Below are 16,633 nucleotides of genomic sequence, written 5' to 3' on the forward strand. Positions count from 1 at the left end.
TCATATCCAGACAAAGTGGGGTGGAATTCATATGTAATGGATCGAGAATATCACAGGAAAAATGGTTTTGGAGAAAAGCAAAGTCTTTTCTTTAGGAAAGTGCATAAAATGTCATCTATACAAACAGAAATATCATGTTTGTTTGCCGCAGTTCCTCTAACTTTCTCCCTAGAACATACGAATGTGTATACTGGTGTCTCCATGTTGAACCTATTAGTGTTTCTAAGGTACAAAATTAAATGTTCCCTGATAAAAACATTCAAAACAATAAAGTCCATTGATAATGTCCAGAAAACACCAACACAGGGTCCGTCGCAATATCTGGGATTGAGTTAGCCAAAACACAACCGGATATTTCTGGTTTCATCCAGTCATATCTGGACTAAGTTTGGTGGAATTCGTATGCAATGAACCGGGAAAATCGCAGTAAAAATGGTTTTGGAGTAAAACAAAGACTTTTCATTAAGCCAGTGCATAAAATGTCATCTATACAAACAGAAACATCATGTTTGTTTACCGCAGTTATTCTAGCTTTCTCTCTAGAAAATACGAATATGTAGACTGGTGTCTCCATGTGGAACCAATTAGTGTTTCCCAGCACAAAATTAAGTGTTCCCTGATCAAAACATTCAAAACAATATAATCCATCGATAATATCCAGAATACACAAACACAGAGTCTGTAGTAATATCTGTGATATCGTATACCAAAAAAAAAAGAAAACGGATATTTCTGGTTTCATCCAGTCATATCAGGACAAAGTGAGGTGGAATTCATATGCAATGGACCGAAAAAATCACAGTAAAAATGGTTTTGGAGAAAAGTAAAGTCTTTTTCTTAGGAAAGTGCATAAAATGTCATCTATACAAACAGAAATATCATGTTTGTTTGCCGCAGTTCCTCTAGCTTTCTCCCTAGAAAATACAAATGTGTAGAGCTGATGTCTCCGTGTGGAACCAATTAGTGTTTCTACGGTACAAAATTAAATGTTCCATGATAAAAAACATGCAAAACCATAAAATCCATTCATAATATCCGGAGAACACAAATACAGAAGCTTTCACAATATCTGGGTTGTAGTAAGCCAAAACACAACCGGATATTTCTGGTTTCATCCAGTCATATCCGGACAAAGCGAGGTGGAATTCGTATGCAATGGACCAACAAAATCACAGTAAAAATGGTTTTAGAGAAAGGCAAAAAGTCTTTTCCATCGCAAGTGCATAAAATGTCATCTATACAAACAGACATATCATATCGATTTGCAGTTCCTCACGCTTTCTCCCTAGAACATAGGAATGTGTTACTGGTGTCTCCATGTGGAACCAATTAGTGTTTCTACGGTACAAAATTAAATGTTCCCTGATAGAAACATTCAAAACAATAAAACCCATCGATAATATCCAGAAAACACAGACACTGAGTCTGTAGCAATATCTGGGATATAGTAAGACAAAACACAACCAGATATTTCTGGTTTCATCCACTCATATCCGGACAAAGTGGGGGTGGAATTCAAATGTAATGGATCGAGAATATCACAGGAAAAATGGTTTTGGAGAAAAGCAAAGTCTTTTCTTTAGGAAAGTGCATAAAATGTCATCTATACAAACAGAAATATCATGTTTGTTTGCCGCAGTTCCTCTAACTTTCTCCCTAGAACATACGAATGTGTATACTGGTGTCTCCATGTTGAACCTATTAGTGTTTCTAAGGTACAAAATTAAATGTTCCCTGATAAAAACATTCAAAACAATAAAGTCCGTTGATAATGTCCAGAAAACACAAACACAGAGTCCGTCGCAATATCTGGGATTGAGTTAGCCAAAACACAACCGGATATTTCTGGTTTCATCCAGTCATATCCGGACTAAGTTTGGTGGAATTCGTATGCAATGAACCGGGACAATCGCAGTAAAAATGGTTTTGGAGTAAAACAAAGACTTTTCATTAAGCCAGTGCATAAAATGTCATCTATACAAACAGAAACATCATGTTTGTTTACCGCAGTTATTCTAGCTTTCTCTCTAGAAAATACGAATATGTAGACTGGTGTCTCCATGTGGAACCAATTAGTGTTTCCCAGCACAAAATTAAGTGTTCCCTGATCAAAACATTCAAAACAATATAATCCATCGATAATATCCAGAAAACACAAACACAGAGTCTGTAGTAATATCTGGGACATAGTAAGCCAAAAAAAAAGAAAACGGATATTTCTGGTTTCATCCAGTCATATCAGGACAAAGTGAGGTGGTATTCGTATGCAATGGACCGAGAAAATCACAGTAAAAATGGTTTTGGAGAAAAGTAAAGTCTTTTTCTTAGGAAAGTGCATAAAATGTCATCTATACAAACAGAAATATCATGTTTGTTTGCCGCAGTTCCTCTAGCTTTCTCCCTAGAAAATACAAATGTGTAGAGCTGGTGTCTCCGTGTGGAACAAATTACTGTTTCTACGGTACAAAATTAAATGTTCCCTGATAAAAAACATGCAAAACCATAAAATCCGTTCATAATATCCGGAGAACACAAATACAGAAGCTTTCACAATATCTGGGATTGATTTAGTCAAAACATAACCGGATATTTCTGGTTTCATCCAGTCATATCCGGACAAAGTGGGTTGGAATTCGTATGCAATGGACCAACAAAATCACAGTAAAAATGGTTTTAGAGAAAGGCAAAAAGTCTTTTCCATCGCAAGTGCATAAAATGTCATCTATACAAACAGACATATCATATCGATTTGCAGTTCCTCAAGCTTTCTCCCTACAACATAGGAATGTGATACTGGTGTCTCCATGTGGAACCAATTAGTGTTTCTACGGTACAAAATTAAATGTTCCCTGATAGAAACATTCAAAACAATAAAATCCATCGATAATATCCAGAAAACACAGACACTGAGGCTGTAGCAATATCTGGGATATAGTAAGACAAAACACAACCGGATATTTCTGGTTTCATCCACTCATATCCGGACAAAGTGGGGTGGAATTCCTATGTAATGGATCGAGAATATCACAGGAAAAATGGTTTTGGAGAAAAGCAAAGTCTTTTCTTTAGGAAAGTGCATAAAATGTCATGTATACAAACAGAAATATCATGTTTGTTTGCCGCAGTTCCTCTAGCTTTCTCCATAGAAAATACGAATGTGTAGAGCTGGTGTCTCCATGTGGAACCAATTAGTGTTTCCCAGCACAAAATTAAATGTTCCCTGATAAATAACATGCAAAAACATAAATTCCGTTGATAATATCCGGAAAACATAAACACAGAGGCTTTCACAATATCTGGGTTGTAGTAAGCCGAAACACAACCGGATATTTCTGGTTTCATCCAGTCATATCCGGACAAAGCGAGGTGGAATTCGTATGCAATGGACCGAGAAAATCACAGTAAAAATGGTTTTGGAGAAAAGCAAAGTTTTTTTCGTTATGCAAGTGCATAAAATGTCATGTATACAAACAGAAATATCATGTTTGTTTGCCGCAGTTCCTCTAACTTTCTCACTAGAACATACGAATGTGTATACTGGTGTCTCCATGTTGAAGCTATTAGTGTTTCTAAGGTACAAAATTAAATGTTCCCTGATAAAAACATTCAAAACAATAAAGTCCGTTGATAATGTCCAGAAAACACAAAAACAGAGTCCGTCGCAATATCTGGGATTGATTTAGCCAAAACACAACAGGATATTTCTGGTTTCATCCAGTCATATCCGGACTAAGTTTGGTGGAATTCGTATGCAATGAACCGGGAAAATCGCAGTAAAAATGGTTTTGGAGTAAAACAAAGTCTTTTCCTTAAGCCAGTGCATAAAATGTCATCTATACAAACAGAAACATCATGTTTGTTTACCGCAGTTATTCTAGCTTTCTCCCTAGAAAATACGAATGTGTAGACTGGTGTCTCCATGTGGAACCAATTAGTGTTTCCCAGCACAAAATTAAATGTTCCCTGATAAAAACATTCAAAACAATATAATCCATCGATAATATCCAGAAAACACAAACACAGAGTCTGTAGTAATATCTGGGATATAGTAAGCCAAAAAAAAAAAAAAAGAAAACGGATATTTCTGGTTTCATCCAGTCATATCCGGACAAAGTGAGGTGGAATTCATATGCAATGGACCGAGAAAATCACAGTAAAAATGGTTTTGGAGAAAAGTAAAGTCTTTTTCTGAGGAAAGTGCATAAAATGTCATCTATACAAACAGAAATATCATGTTTGTTTGCCGCAGTTCCTCTAGCTTTCTCCCTAGAAAATACAAATGTGTAGAGCTGGTGTCTCCGTGTGGAACCAATTAGTGTTTCTACGGTACAAAATTAAATGTTCCCTGACAAAAAACATGCAAAACCATAAAATCCGTTCATAATATCCGGAGAACACAAATACAGAAGCTTTCACAATATCTGGGATTGAGTTAGCCAAAACACAACCGGATATTTCTGGTTTCATCCAGTCATAACTGGACAAAGTGGGTTGGAATTCGTATGCAATGGACCAACAAAATCACAGTAAAAATGGTTTTAGAGAAAGGCAAAAAGTCTTTTCCATCGCAAGTGCATAAAATGTCATCTATACAAACAGACATATCATATCGATTTGCAGTTCCTCAAGCTTTCTCCCTACAACATAGGAATGTGTTACTGGTGTCTCCATGTGGAACCAATTAGTGTTTCTACGGTACAAAATTAAATGTTCCCTGATAAAAACATTCAAAACAATAAAATCCATCGATAATATCCAGAAAACACAGACACTGAGGCTGTAGCAATATCTGGGATATAGTAAGACAAAACACAACCGGATATTTCTGGTTTCATCCACTCATATCCGGACAAAGTGGGGTGGAATTCATATGTAATGGATCGAGAATATCACAGGAAAAATGGTTTTGGAGAAAAGCAAAGTCTTTTCTTTAGGAAAGTGCATAAAATGTCATCTATACTAACAGAAATATGATGTTTGTTTGCCGCAGTTCCTCTAGCTTTCTCCCTAGAAAATACAAATGTGTAGAGCTGGTGTCTCCGTGTGGAACCAATTAGTGTTTCTACGGTAAAAAATTAAATGTTCCCTGATAAATAACATGCAAAAACATAAATTCCATTGATAATATCCGGAAAACATAAACACAGAGGCTTTCACAATATCTGGGTTGTAGTAAGCCAAAACACAACCGGATATTTCTGGTTTCATCCAGTCATATCCGGACAAAGCGAGGTGGAATTCGTATGCAATGGACCGAGAAAATCACAGTAAAAATGGTTTTGGAGAAAAGCAAAGTTTTTTTCGTTATGCAAGTGCATAAAATGTCATGTATACAAACAGAAATATCATGTTTGTTTGCCGCAGTTCCTCTAACTTTCTCCCTAGAACATACGAATGTGTAGACTGGTGTCTCCATGTTGAACCTATTAGTGTTTCTAAGGTACAAAATTAAATGTTCCCTGATAAAAACATTCAAAACAATAAAGTCCGTTGATAATGTCCAGAAAACACAAACACAGAGTCTGTCGCAATATCTGGGATTGAGTTAGCCAAAACACAACCGGATATTTCTGGTTTCATCCAGTCATATCCGGACTAAGTTTGGTGGAATTCGTATGCAATGAACCGGGAAAATCGCAGTAAAAATTGTTTTGGAGTAAAACAAAGTCTTTTCCTTAAGCCAGTGCATAAAATGTCATCTATACAAACAGAAACATCATGTTTGTTTACCGCAGTTATTCTAGCTTTCTCCCTAGAAAATACGAATGTGTAGACTGGTGTCTCCATGTGGAACCAATTAGTGTTTCCCAGCACAAAATTAAATGTTCCCTGATAAAAACATTCAAAACAATATAATCCATCGATAATATCCAGAAAACACAAACACAGAGTCTGTAGTAATATCTGGGATATAGTAAGCCGAAAAAAAAAAAAAGAAAACGGATATTTCTGGTTTCATCCAGTCATATCCGGACAAAGTGAGGTGGAATTCATATGCAATGGACCGAGAAAATCACAGTAAAAATGGTTTTGGAGAAAAGTAAAGTCTTTTTCTGAGGAAAGTGCATAAAATGTCATCTATACAAACAGAAATATCATGTTTGTTTGCCGCAGTTCCTCTAGCTTTCTCCCTAGAAAATACAAATGTGTAGAGCTGGTGTCTCCGTGTGGAACCAATTAGTGTTTCTACGGTACAAAATTAAATGTTCCCTGACAAAAAACATGCAAAACCATAAAATCCGTTCATAATATCCGGAGAACACAAATACAGAAGCTTTCACAATATCTGGGATTGAGTTAGCCAAAACACAACCGGATATTTCTGGTTTCATCCAGTCATAACTGGACAAAGTGGGTTGGAATTCGTATGCAATGGACCAACAAAATCACAGTAAAAATGGTTTTAGAGAAAGGCAAAAAGTCTTTTCCATCGCAAGTGCATAAAATGTCATCTATACAAACAGACATATCATATCAATTTGCAGTTCCTCAAGCTTTCTCCCTACAACATAGGAATGTGTTACTGGTGTCTCCATGTGGAACCAATTAGTGTTTCTACGGTACAAAATTAAATGTTCCCTGATAAAAACATTCAAAACAATAAAATCCATCGATAATATCCAGAAAACACAGACACTGAGGCTGTAGCAATATCTGGGATATAGTAAGACAAAACACAACCGGATATTTCTGGTTTCATCCACTCATATCCGGACAAAGTGGGGTGGAATTCATATGTAATGGATCGAGAATATCACAGGAAAAATGGTTTTGGAGTAAAGCAGTCTTTTCTTTAGGAAAGTGCATAAAATGTCATCTATACTAACAGAAATATGATGTTTGTTTGCCGCAGTTCCTCTAGCTTTCTCCCTAGAAAATACAAATGTGTAGAGCTGGTGTCTCCGTGTGGAACCAATTAGTGTTTCCCAGCACAAAATTAAATGTTCCCTGATAAATAACATGCAAAAACATAAATTCCGTTGATAATATCCGGAAAACATAAACACAGAGGCTTTCACAATATCTGGGATGTAGTAAGCCAAAAAACAACAGGATATTTCTGGTTTCATCCAGTCATATCCGGACAAAGCGAGGTGGAATTCGTATGCAATGGACCGAGAAAATCACAGTAAAAATGGTTTTGGAGAAAAGCAAAGTTTTTTTCGTTATGCAAGTGCATAAAATGTCATGTATACAAACAGAAATATCATGTTTGTTTGCCGCAGTTCCTCTAACTTTCTCCCTAGAACATACGAATGTGTAGACTGGTGTCTCCATGTTGAACCTATTAGTGTTTCTAAGGTACAAAATTAAATGTTCCCTGATAAAAACATTCAAAACAATAAAGTCCGTTGATAATGTCCAGAAAACACAAACACAGAGTCTGTCGCAATATCTGGGATTGAGTTAGCCAAAACACAACCGGATATTTCTGGTTTCATCCAGTCATATCCGGACTAAGTTTGGTGGAATTCGTATGCAATGAACCGGGAAAATCGCAGTAAAAATGGTTTTGGAGTAAAACAAAGTCTTTTCCTTAAGCCAGTGCATAAAATGTCATCTATACAAACAGAAACATCATGTTTGTTTACCGCAGTTATTCTAGCTTTCTCCCTAGAAAATACGAATGTGTAGACTGGTGTCTCCATGTGGAACCAATTAGTGTTTCCCAGCACAAAATTAAATGTTCCCTGATAAAAACATTCAAAACAATATAATCCATCGATAATATCCAGAAAACACAAACACAGAGTCTGTAGTAATATCTGGGATATAGTAAGCCAAAAAAAAAAAAAGAAAACGGATATTTCTGGTTTCATCCAGTCATATCCGGACAAAGTGAGGTGGAATTCATATGCAATGGACCGAGAAAATCACAGTAAAAATGGTTTTGGAGAAAAGTAAAGTCTTTTTCTGAGGAAAGTGCATAAAATGTCATCTATACAAACAGAAATATCATGTTTGTTTGCCGCAGTTCCTCTAGCTATCTCCCTAGAAAATACAAATGTGTAGAGCTGGTGTCTCCGTGTGGAACCAATTAGTGTTTCTACGGTACAAAATTAAATGTTCCCTGACAAAAAACATGCAAAACCATAAAATCCGTTCATAATATCCGGAGAACACAAATACAGAAGCTTTCACAATATCTGGGATTGAGTTAGCCAAAACACAACCGGATATTTCTGGTTTCATCCAGTCATATCCGGACAAAGTGGGTTGGAATTCGTATGCAATGGACCAACAAAATCACAGTAAAAATGGTTTTAGAGAAAGGCAAAAAGTCTTTTCCATCGCAAGTGCATAAAGTGTCATCTATACAAACAGACATATCATATCGATTTGCAGTTCCTCAAGCTTTCTCCCTACAACATAGGAATGTGTTACTGGTGTCTCCATGTGGAACCAATTAGTGTTTCTACGGTACAAAATTAAATGTTCCCTGATAAAAACATTCAAAACAATAAAATCCATCGATAATATCCAGAAAACACAGACACTGAGGCTGTAGCAATATCTGGGATATAGTAAGACAAAACACAACCGGATATTTCTGGTTTCATCCACTCATATCCGGACAAAGTGGGGTGGAATTCATATGTAATGGATTGAGAATATCACAGGAAAAATGGTTTTGGAGAAAAGCAAAGTCTTTTCTTTAGGAAAGTGCATAAAATGTCATCTATACAAACAGAAATATGATGTTTGTTTGCCGCAGTTCCTCTAGCTTTCTCCCTAGAAAATACGAATGTGTAGGGCTGGTGTCTCCATGTGGAACCAATTAGTGTTTCCCAGCACAAAATTAAATGTTCCCTGATAAATAACATGCAAAAACATAAATTCCGTTGATAATATCCGGAAAACATAAACACAGAGGCTTTCACAATATCTGGGTTGTAGTAAGCCAAAACACAACCGGATATTTCTGGTTTCATCCAGTCATATCCGGACAAAGCGAGGTGGAATTCGTATGCAATGGACCGAGAAAATCACAGTAAAAATGGTTTTGGAGAAAAGCAAAGTTTTTTTCGTTATGCAAGTGCATAAAATGTCATGTATACAAACAGAAATATCATGTTTGTTTGCCGCAGTTCCTCTAACTTTCTCCCTAGAACATACGAATGTGTAGACTGGTGTCTCCATGTTGAACCTATTAGTGTTTCTAAGGTACAAAATTAAATGTTCCCTGATAAAAACATTGAAAACAATAAAGTCCATTGATAATGTCCAGAAAACACAAACAGAGTGTCCGTCGCAATATCTGGGATTGAGTTAGCCAAAACACAACCGGATATTTCTGGTTTCATCCAGTCATATCCGGACTAAGGTTGGTGGAATTCATATGCAATGAACCGGGAAAATCACAGTAAAAATGGTTTTGGAGTAAAACAAAGTCTTTTCCTTAAGCCAGTGCATAAAATGTCATCTATACAAACAGAAACATCATGTTTGTTTACCGCAGTTATTCTAGCTTTCTCCCTAGAAAATACGAATGTGTAGACTGGTGTCTCCATGTGGAACCAATTAGTGTTTCCCAGCACAAAATTAAATGTTCCCTGATAAAAACATTCAAAACAATATAATCCATCGATAATATCCAGAAAACACAAACACAGAGTCTGTAGTAATATCTGGGATATAGTAAGCCAAAAAAAAAAGAAAACGGATATTTCTGGTTTCATCCAGTCATATCCAGACAAAGTGAGGTGGAATTCGTATGCAATGGACCGAGAAAATCACAGTAAAAATGGTTTTGGAGAAAAGTAAAGTCTTTTTCTCAGGAATGTGCCTAAAATGTCATCTATACAAACAGAAATATCATGTTTGTTTGCCGCAGTTCCTCTAGCTTTCTCCCTAGAAAATACAAATGTGTAGAGCTGGTGTCTCCGTGTGGAACCAATTAGTGTTTCTACGGTACAAAATTAAATGTTCCCTGATAAAAAACATGCAAAACCATAAAATCCGTTCATAATATCCGGAGAACACAAATACAGAAGCTTTCACAATATCTGGGATTGAGTTAGCCAAAACACAACCGGATATTTCTGGTTTCATCCAGTCATATCCGGACAAAGTGGGTTGGAATTCGTATGCAATGGGCCAACAAAATCACAGTAAAAATGGTTTTAGAGAAAGGCAAAAAGTCTTTTCCATCGCAAGTGCATAAAATGTCATCTATACAAACAGACATATCATATCAATTTGCAGTTCCTCAAGCTTTCTCCCTACAACATAGGAATGTGTTACTGGTGTCTCCATGTGGAACCAATTAGTGTTTCTACGGTACAAAATTAAATGTTCCCTGATAAAAACATTCAAAACAATAAAATCCATCGATAATATCCAGAAAACACAGACACTGAGGCTGTAGCAATATCTGGGATATAGTAAGACAAAACACAACCGGATATTTCTGGTTTCATCCACTCATATCCGGACAAAGTGGGGTGGAATTCATATGTAATGGATCGAGAATATCACAGGAAAAATGGTTTTGGAGAAAAGCAAAGTCTTTTCTTTAGGAAAGTGCATAAAATGTCATCTATACTAACAGAAATATGATGTTTGTTTGCCGCAGTTCCTCTAGCTTTCTCCCTAGAAAATACAAATGTGTAGAGCTGGTGTCTCCGTGTGGAACCAATTAGTGTTTCTACGGTAAAAAATTAAATGTTCCCTGATAAATAACATGCAAAAACATAAATTCCGTTGATAATATCCGGAAAACATAAACACAGAGGCTTTCACAATATCTGGGTTGTAGTAAGCCAAAACACAACCGGATATTTCTGGTTTCATCCAGTCATATCCGGACAAAGCGAGGTGGAATTCGTATGCAATGGACCGAGAAAATCACAGTAAAAATGGTTTTGGAGAAAAGCAAAGTTTTTTTCGTTATGCAAGTGCATAAAATGTCATGTATACAAACAGAAATATCATGTTTGTTTGCCGCAGTTCCTCTAACTTTCTCCCTAGAACATACGAATGTGTAGACTGGTGTCTCCATGTTGAACCTATTAGTGTTTCTAAGGTACAAAATTAAATGTTCCCTGATAAAAACATTCAAAACAATAAAGTCCGTTGATAATGTCCAGAAAACACAAACACAGAGTCTGTCGCAATATCTGGGATTGAGTTAGCCAAAACACAACCGGATATTTCTGGTTTCATCCAGTCATATCCGGACTAAGTTTGGTGGAATTCGTATGCAATGAACCGGGAAAATCGCAGTAAAAATTGTTTTGGAGTAAAACAAAGTCTTTTCCTTAAGCCAGTGCATAAAATGTCATCTATACAAACAGAAACATCATGTTTGTTTACCGCAGTTATTCTAGCTTTCTCCCTAGAAAATACGAATGTGTAGACTGGTGTCTCCATGTGGAACCAATTAGTGTTTCCCAGCACAAAATTAAATGTTCCCTGATAAAAACATTCAAAACAATATAATCCATCGATAATATCCAGAAAACACAAACACAGAGTCTGTAGTAATATCTGGGATATAGTAAGCCGAAAAAAAAAAAAAGAAAACGGATATTTCTGGTTTCATCCAGTCATATCCGGACAAAGTGAGGTGGAATTCATATGCAATGGACCGAGAAAATCACAGTAAAAATGGTTTTGGAGAAAAGTAAAGTCTTTTTCTGAGGAAAGTGCATAAAATGTCATCTATACAAACAGAAATATCATGTTTGTTTGCCGCAGTTCCTCTAGCTTTCTCCCTAGAAAATACAAATGTGTAGAGCTGGTGTCTCCGTGTGGAACCAATTAGTGTTTCTACGGTACAAAATTAAATGTTCCCTGACAAAAAACATGCAAAACCATAAAATCCGTTCATAATATCCGGAGAACACAAATACAGAAGCTTTCACAATATCTGGGATTGAGTTAGCCAAAACACAACCGGATATTTCTGGTTTCATCCAGTCATATCTGGACAAAGTGGGTTGGAATTCGTATGCAATGGACCAACAAAATCACAGTAAAAATGGTTTTAGAGAAAGGCAAAAAGTCTTTTCCATCGCAAGTGCATAAAATGTCATCTATACAAACAGACATATCATATCAATTTGCAGTTCCTCAAGCTTTCTCCCTACAACATAGGAATGTGTTACTGGTGTCTCCATGTGGAACCAATTAGTGTTTCTACGGTACAAAATTAAATGTTCCCTGATAAAAACATTCAAAACAATAAAATCCATCGATAATATCCAGAAAACACAGACACTGAGGCTGTAGCAATATCTGGGATATAGTAAGACAAAACACAACCGGATATTTCTGGTTTCATCCACTCATATCCGGACAAAGTGGGGTGGAATTCATATGTAATGGATCGAGAATATCACAGGAAAAATGGTTTTGGAGTAAAGCAGTCTTTTCTTTAGGAAAGTGCATAAAATGTCATCTATACTAACAGAAATATGATGTTTGTTTGCCGCAGTTCCTCTAGCTTTCTCCCTAGAAAATACGAATGTGTAGGGCTGGTGTCTCCATGTGGAACCAATTAGTGTTTCCCAGCACAAAACTAAATGTTCCCTGATAAATAACATGCAAAAACATAAATTCCGTTGATAATATCCGGAAAACATAAACACAGAGGCTTTCACAATATCTGGGTTGTAGTAAGCCAAAACACAACCGGATATTTCTGGTTTCATCCAGTCATATCCGGACAAAGCGAGGTGGAATTCGTATGCAATGGACCGAGAAAATCACAGTAAAAATGGTTTTGGAGAAAAGCAAAGTTTTTTTCGTTATGCAAGTGCATAAAATGTCATGTATACAAACAGAAATATCATGTTTGTTTGCCGCAGTTCCTCTAACTTTCTCCCTAGAACATATGAATGTGTAGACTGGTGTCTCCATGTTGAACCTATTAGTGTTTCTAAGGTACAAAATTAAATGTTCCCTGATAAAAACATTGAAAACAATAAAGTCCATTGATAATGTCCAGAAAACACAAACAGAGTGTCCGTCGCAATATCTGGGATTGAGTTAGCCAAAACACAACCGGATATTTCTGGTTTCATCCAGTCATATCCGGACTAAGGTTGGTGGAATTCATATGCAATGAACCGGGAAAATCACAGTAAAAATGGTTTTGGAGTAAAACAAAGTCTTTTCCTTAAGCCAGTGCATAAAATGTCATCTATACAAACAGAAACATCATGTTTGTTTACCGCAGTTATTCTAGCTTTCTCCCTAGAAAATACGAATGTGTAGACTGGTGTCTCCATGTGGAACCAATTAGTGTTTCCCAGCACAAAATTAAATGTTCCCTGATAAAAACATTCAAAACAATATAATCCATCGATAATATCCAGAAAACACAAACACAGAGTCTGTAGTAATATCTGGGATATAGTAAGCCAAAAAAAAAAGAAAACGGATATTTCTGGTTTCATCCAGTCATATCCGGACAAAGTGAGGTGGAATTCGTATGCAATGGACCGAGAAAATCACAGTAAAAATGGTTTTGGAGAAAAGTAAAGTCTTTTTCTCAGGAATGTGCCTAAAATGTCATCTATACAAACAGAAATATCATGTTTGTTTGCCGCAGTTCCTCTAGCTTTCTCCCTAGAAAATACAAATGTGTAGAGCTGGTGTCTCCGTGTGGAACCAATTAGTGTTTCTACGGTACAAAATTAAATGTTCCCTGATAAAAAACATGCAAAACCATAAAATCCGTTCATAATATCCGGAGAACACAAATACAGAAGCTTTCACAATATCTGGGATTGAGTTAGCCAAAACACAACCGGATATTTCTGGTTTCATCCAGTCATATCCGGACAAAGTGGGTTGGAATTCGTATGCAATGGGCCAACAAAATCACAGTAAAAATGGTTTTAGAGAAAGGCAAAAAGTCTTTTCCATCGCAAGTGCATAAAATGTCATCTATACAAACAGACATATCATATCAATTTGCAGTTCCTCAAGCTTTCTCCCTACAACATAGGAATGTGTTACTGGTGTCTCCATGTGGAACCAATTAGTGTTTCTACGGTACAAAATTAAATGTTCCGTGATAAAAACATTCAAAACAATAAAATCCATCGATAATATCCAGAAAACACAGACACTGAGGCTGTAGCAATATCTGGGATATAGTAAGACAAAACACAACCGGATATTTCTGGTTTCATCCACTCATATCTGGACAAAGTGGGGTGGAATTCATATGTAATGGATCGAGAATATCACAGGAAAAATGGTTTTGGAGAAAAGCAAAGTCTTTTCTTTAGGAAAGTGCATAAAATGTCATCTATACAAACAGAAATATGATGTTTGTTTGCCGCAGTTCCTCTAGCTTTCTCTCTAGAAAATACAAATGTGTAGAGCTGGTGTCTCCGTGTGGAACCAATTAGTGTTTCTACGGTAAAAAATTAAATGTTCTCTGATAAATAACATGCAAAAACATAAATTCCGTTGATAATATCCGGAAAACATAAACACAGAGGCTTTCACAATATCTGGGTTGTAGTAAGCCAAAACACAACCGGATATTTCTGGTTTCATCCAGTCATATCCGGACAAAGCGAGGTGGAATTCGTATGCAATGGACCGAGAAAATCACAGTAAAAATGGTTTTGGAGAAAAGCAAAGTTTTTTTCGTTATGCAAGTGCATAAAATGTCATGTATACAAACAGAAATATCATGTTTGTTTGCCGCAGTTCCTCTAACTTTCTCCCTAGAACATACGAATGTGTAGACTGGTGTCTCCATGTTGAACCTATTAGTGTTTCTAAGGTACAAAATTAAATGTTCCCTGATAAAAACATTCAAAACAATAAAGTCCGTTGATAATGTCCAGAAAACACAAACACAGAGTCTGTCGCAATATCTGGGATTGAGTTAGCCAAAACACAACCGGATATTTCTGGTTTCATCCCGTCATATCCGGACTAAGTTTGGTGGAATTCGTATGCAATGAACCGGGAAAATCACAGTAAAAATGGTTTTGGAGTAAAACAAAGTCTTTTCCTTAATCCAGTGCATAAAATGTCATCTATACAAACAGAAACATCATGTTTGTTTACCGCAGTTATTCTAGCTTTCTCCCTAGAAAATACGAATGTGTAGACTGGTGTCTCCATGTGGAACCAATTAGTGTTTCCCAGCACAAAATTAAATGTTCCCTGATAAAAACATTCAAAACAATATAATCCATCGATAATATCCAGAAAACACAAACACAGAGTCTGTAGTAATATCTGGGATATAGTAAGCCAAAAAAAAAGAAAACGGATATTTCTGGTTTCATCCAGTCATATCCAGACAAACTGAGGTGGAATTTGTATGCAATGGACAGAGAAAATCACAGTAAAAATGGTTTTGGAGAAAAGCAAAGTTTTTTTCGTTATGCAAGTGCATAAAATGTCATGTATACAAACAGAAATATCATGTTTGTTTGCCGCAGTTCCTCTAACTTTCTCCCTAGAACATACGAATGTGTAGACTGGTGTCTCCATGTTGAACCTATTAGTGTTTCTAAGGTACAAAATTAAATGTTCCCTGATAAAAACATTGAAAACAATAAAGTCCATTGATAATGTCCAGAAAACACAAACAGAGTGTCCGTCGCAATATCTGGGATTGAGTTAGCCAAAACACAACCGGATATTTCTGGTTTCATCCAGTCATATCCGGACTAAGGTTGGTGGAATTCATATGCAATGAACCGGGAAAATCACAGTAAAAATGGTTTTGGAGTAAAACAAAGTCTTTTCCTTAAGCCAGTGCATAAAATGTCATCTATACAAACAGAAACATCATGTTTGTTTACCGCAGTTATTCTAGCTTTCTCCCTAGAAAATACGAATGTGTAGACTGGTGTCTCCATGTGGAACCAATTAGTGTTTCCCAGCACAAAATTAAATGTTCCCTGATAAAAACATTCAAAACAATATAATCCATCGATAATATCCAGAAAACACAAACACAGAGTCTGTAGTAATATCTGGGATATAGTAAGCCAAAAAAAAAAGAAAACGGATATTTCTGGTTTCATCCAGTCATATCCAGACAAAGTGAGGTGGAATTCGTATGCAATGGACCGAGAAAATCACAGTAAAAATGGTTTTGGAGAAAAGTAAAGTCTTTTTCTCAGGAATGTGCCTAAAATGTCATCTATACAAACAGAAATATCATGTTTGTTTGCCGCAGTTCCTCTAGCTTTCTCCCTAGAAAATACAAATGTGTAGAGCTGGTGTCTCCGTGTGGAACCAATTAGTGTTTCTACGGTACAAAATTAAATGTTCCCTGATAAAAAACATGCAAAACCATAAAATCCGTTCATAATATCCGGAGAACACAAATACAGAAGCTTTCACAATATCTGGGATTGAGTTAGCCAAAACACAACCGGATATTTCTGGTTTCATCCAGTCATATCCGGACAAAGTGGGTTGGAATTCGTATGCAATGGGCCAACAAAATCACAGTAAAAATGGTTTTAGAGAAAGGCAAAAAGTCTTTTCCATCGCAAGTGCATAAAATGTCATCTATACAAACAGACATATCATATCAATTTGCAGTTCCTCAAGCTTTCTCCCTACAACATAGGAATGTGTTACTGGTGTCTCCATGTGGAACCAATTAGTGTTTCTACGGTACAAAATTAAATGTTCCCTG

This window comes from Lepus europaeus, chromosome 19, assembly GCF_033115175.1.
Source record: "Lepus europaeus isolate LE1 chromosome 19, mLepTim1.pri, whole genome shotgun sequence".
Classification (NCBI taxonomy): Eukaryota; Metazoa; Chordata; class Mammalia; order Lagomorpha; family Leporidae; genus Lepus; species Lepus europaeus.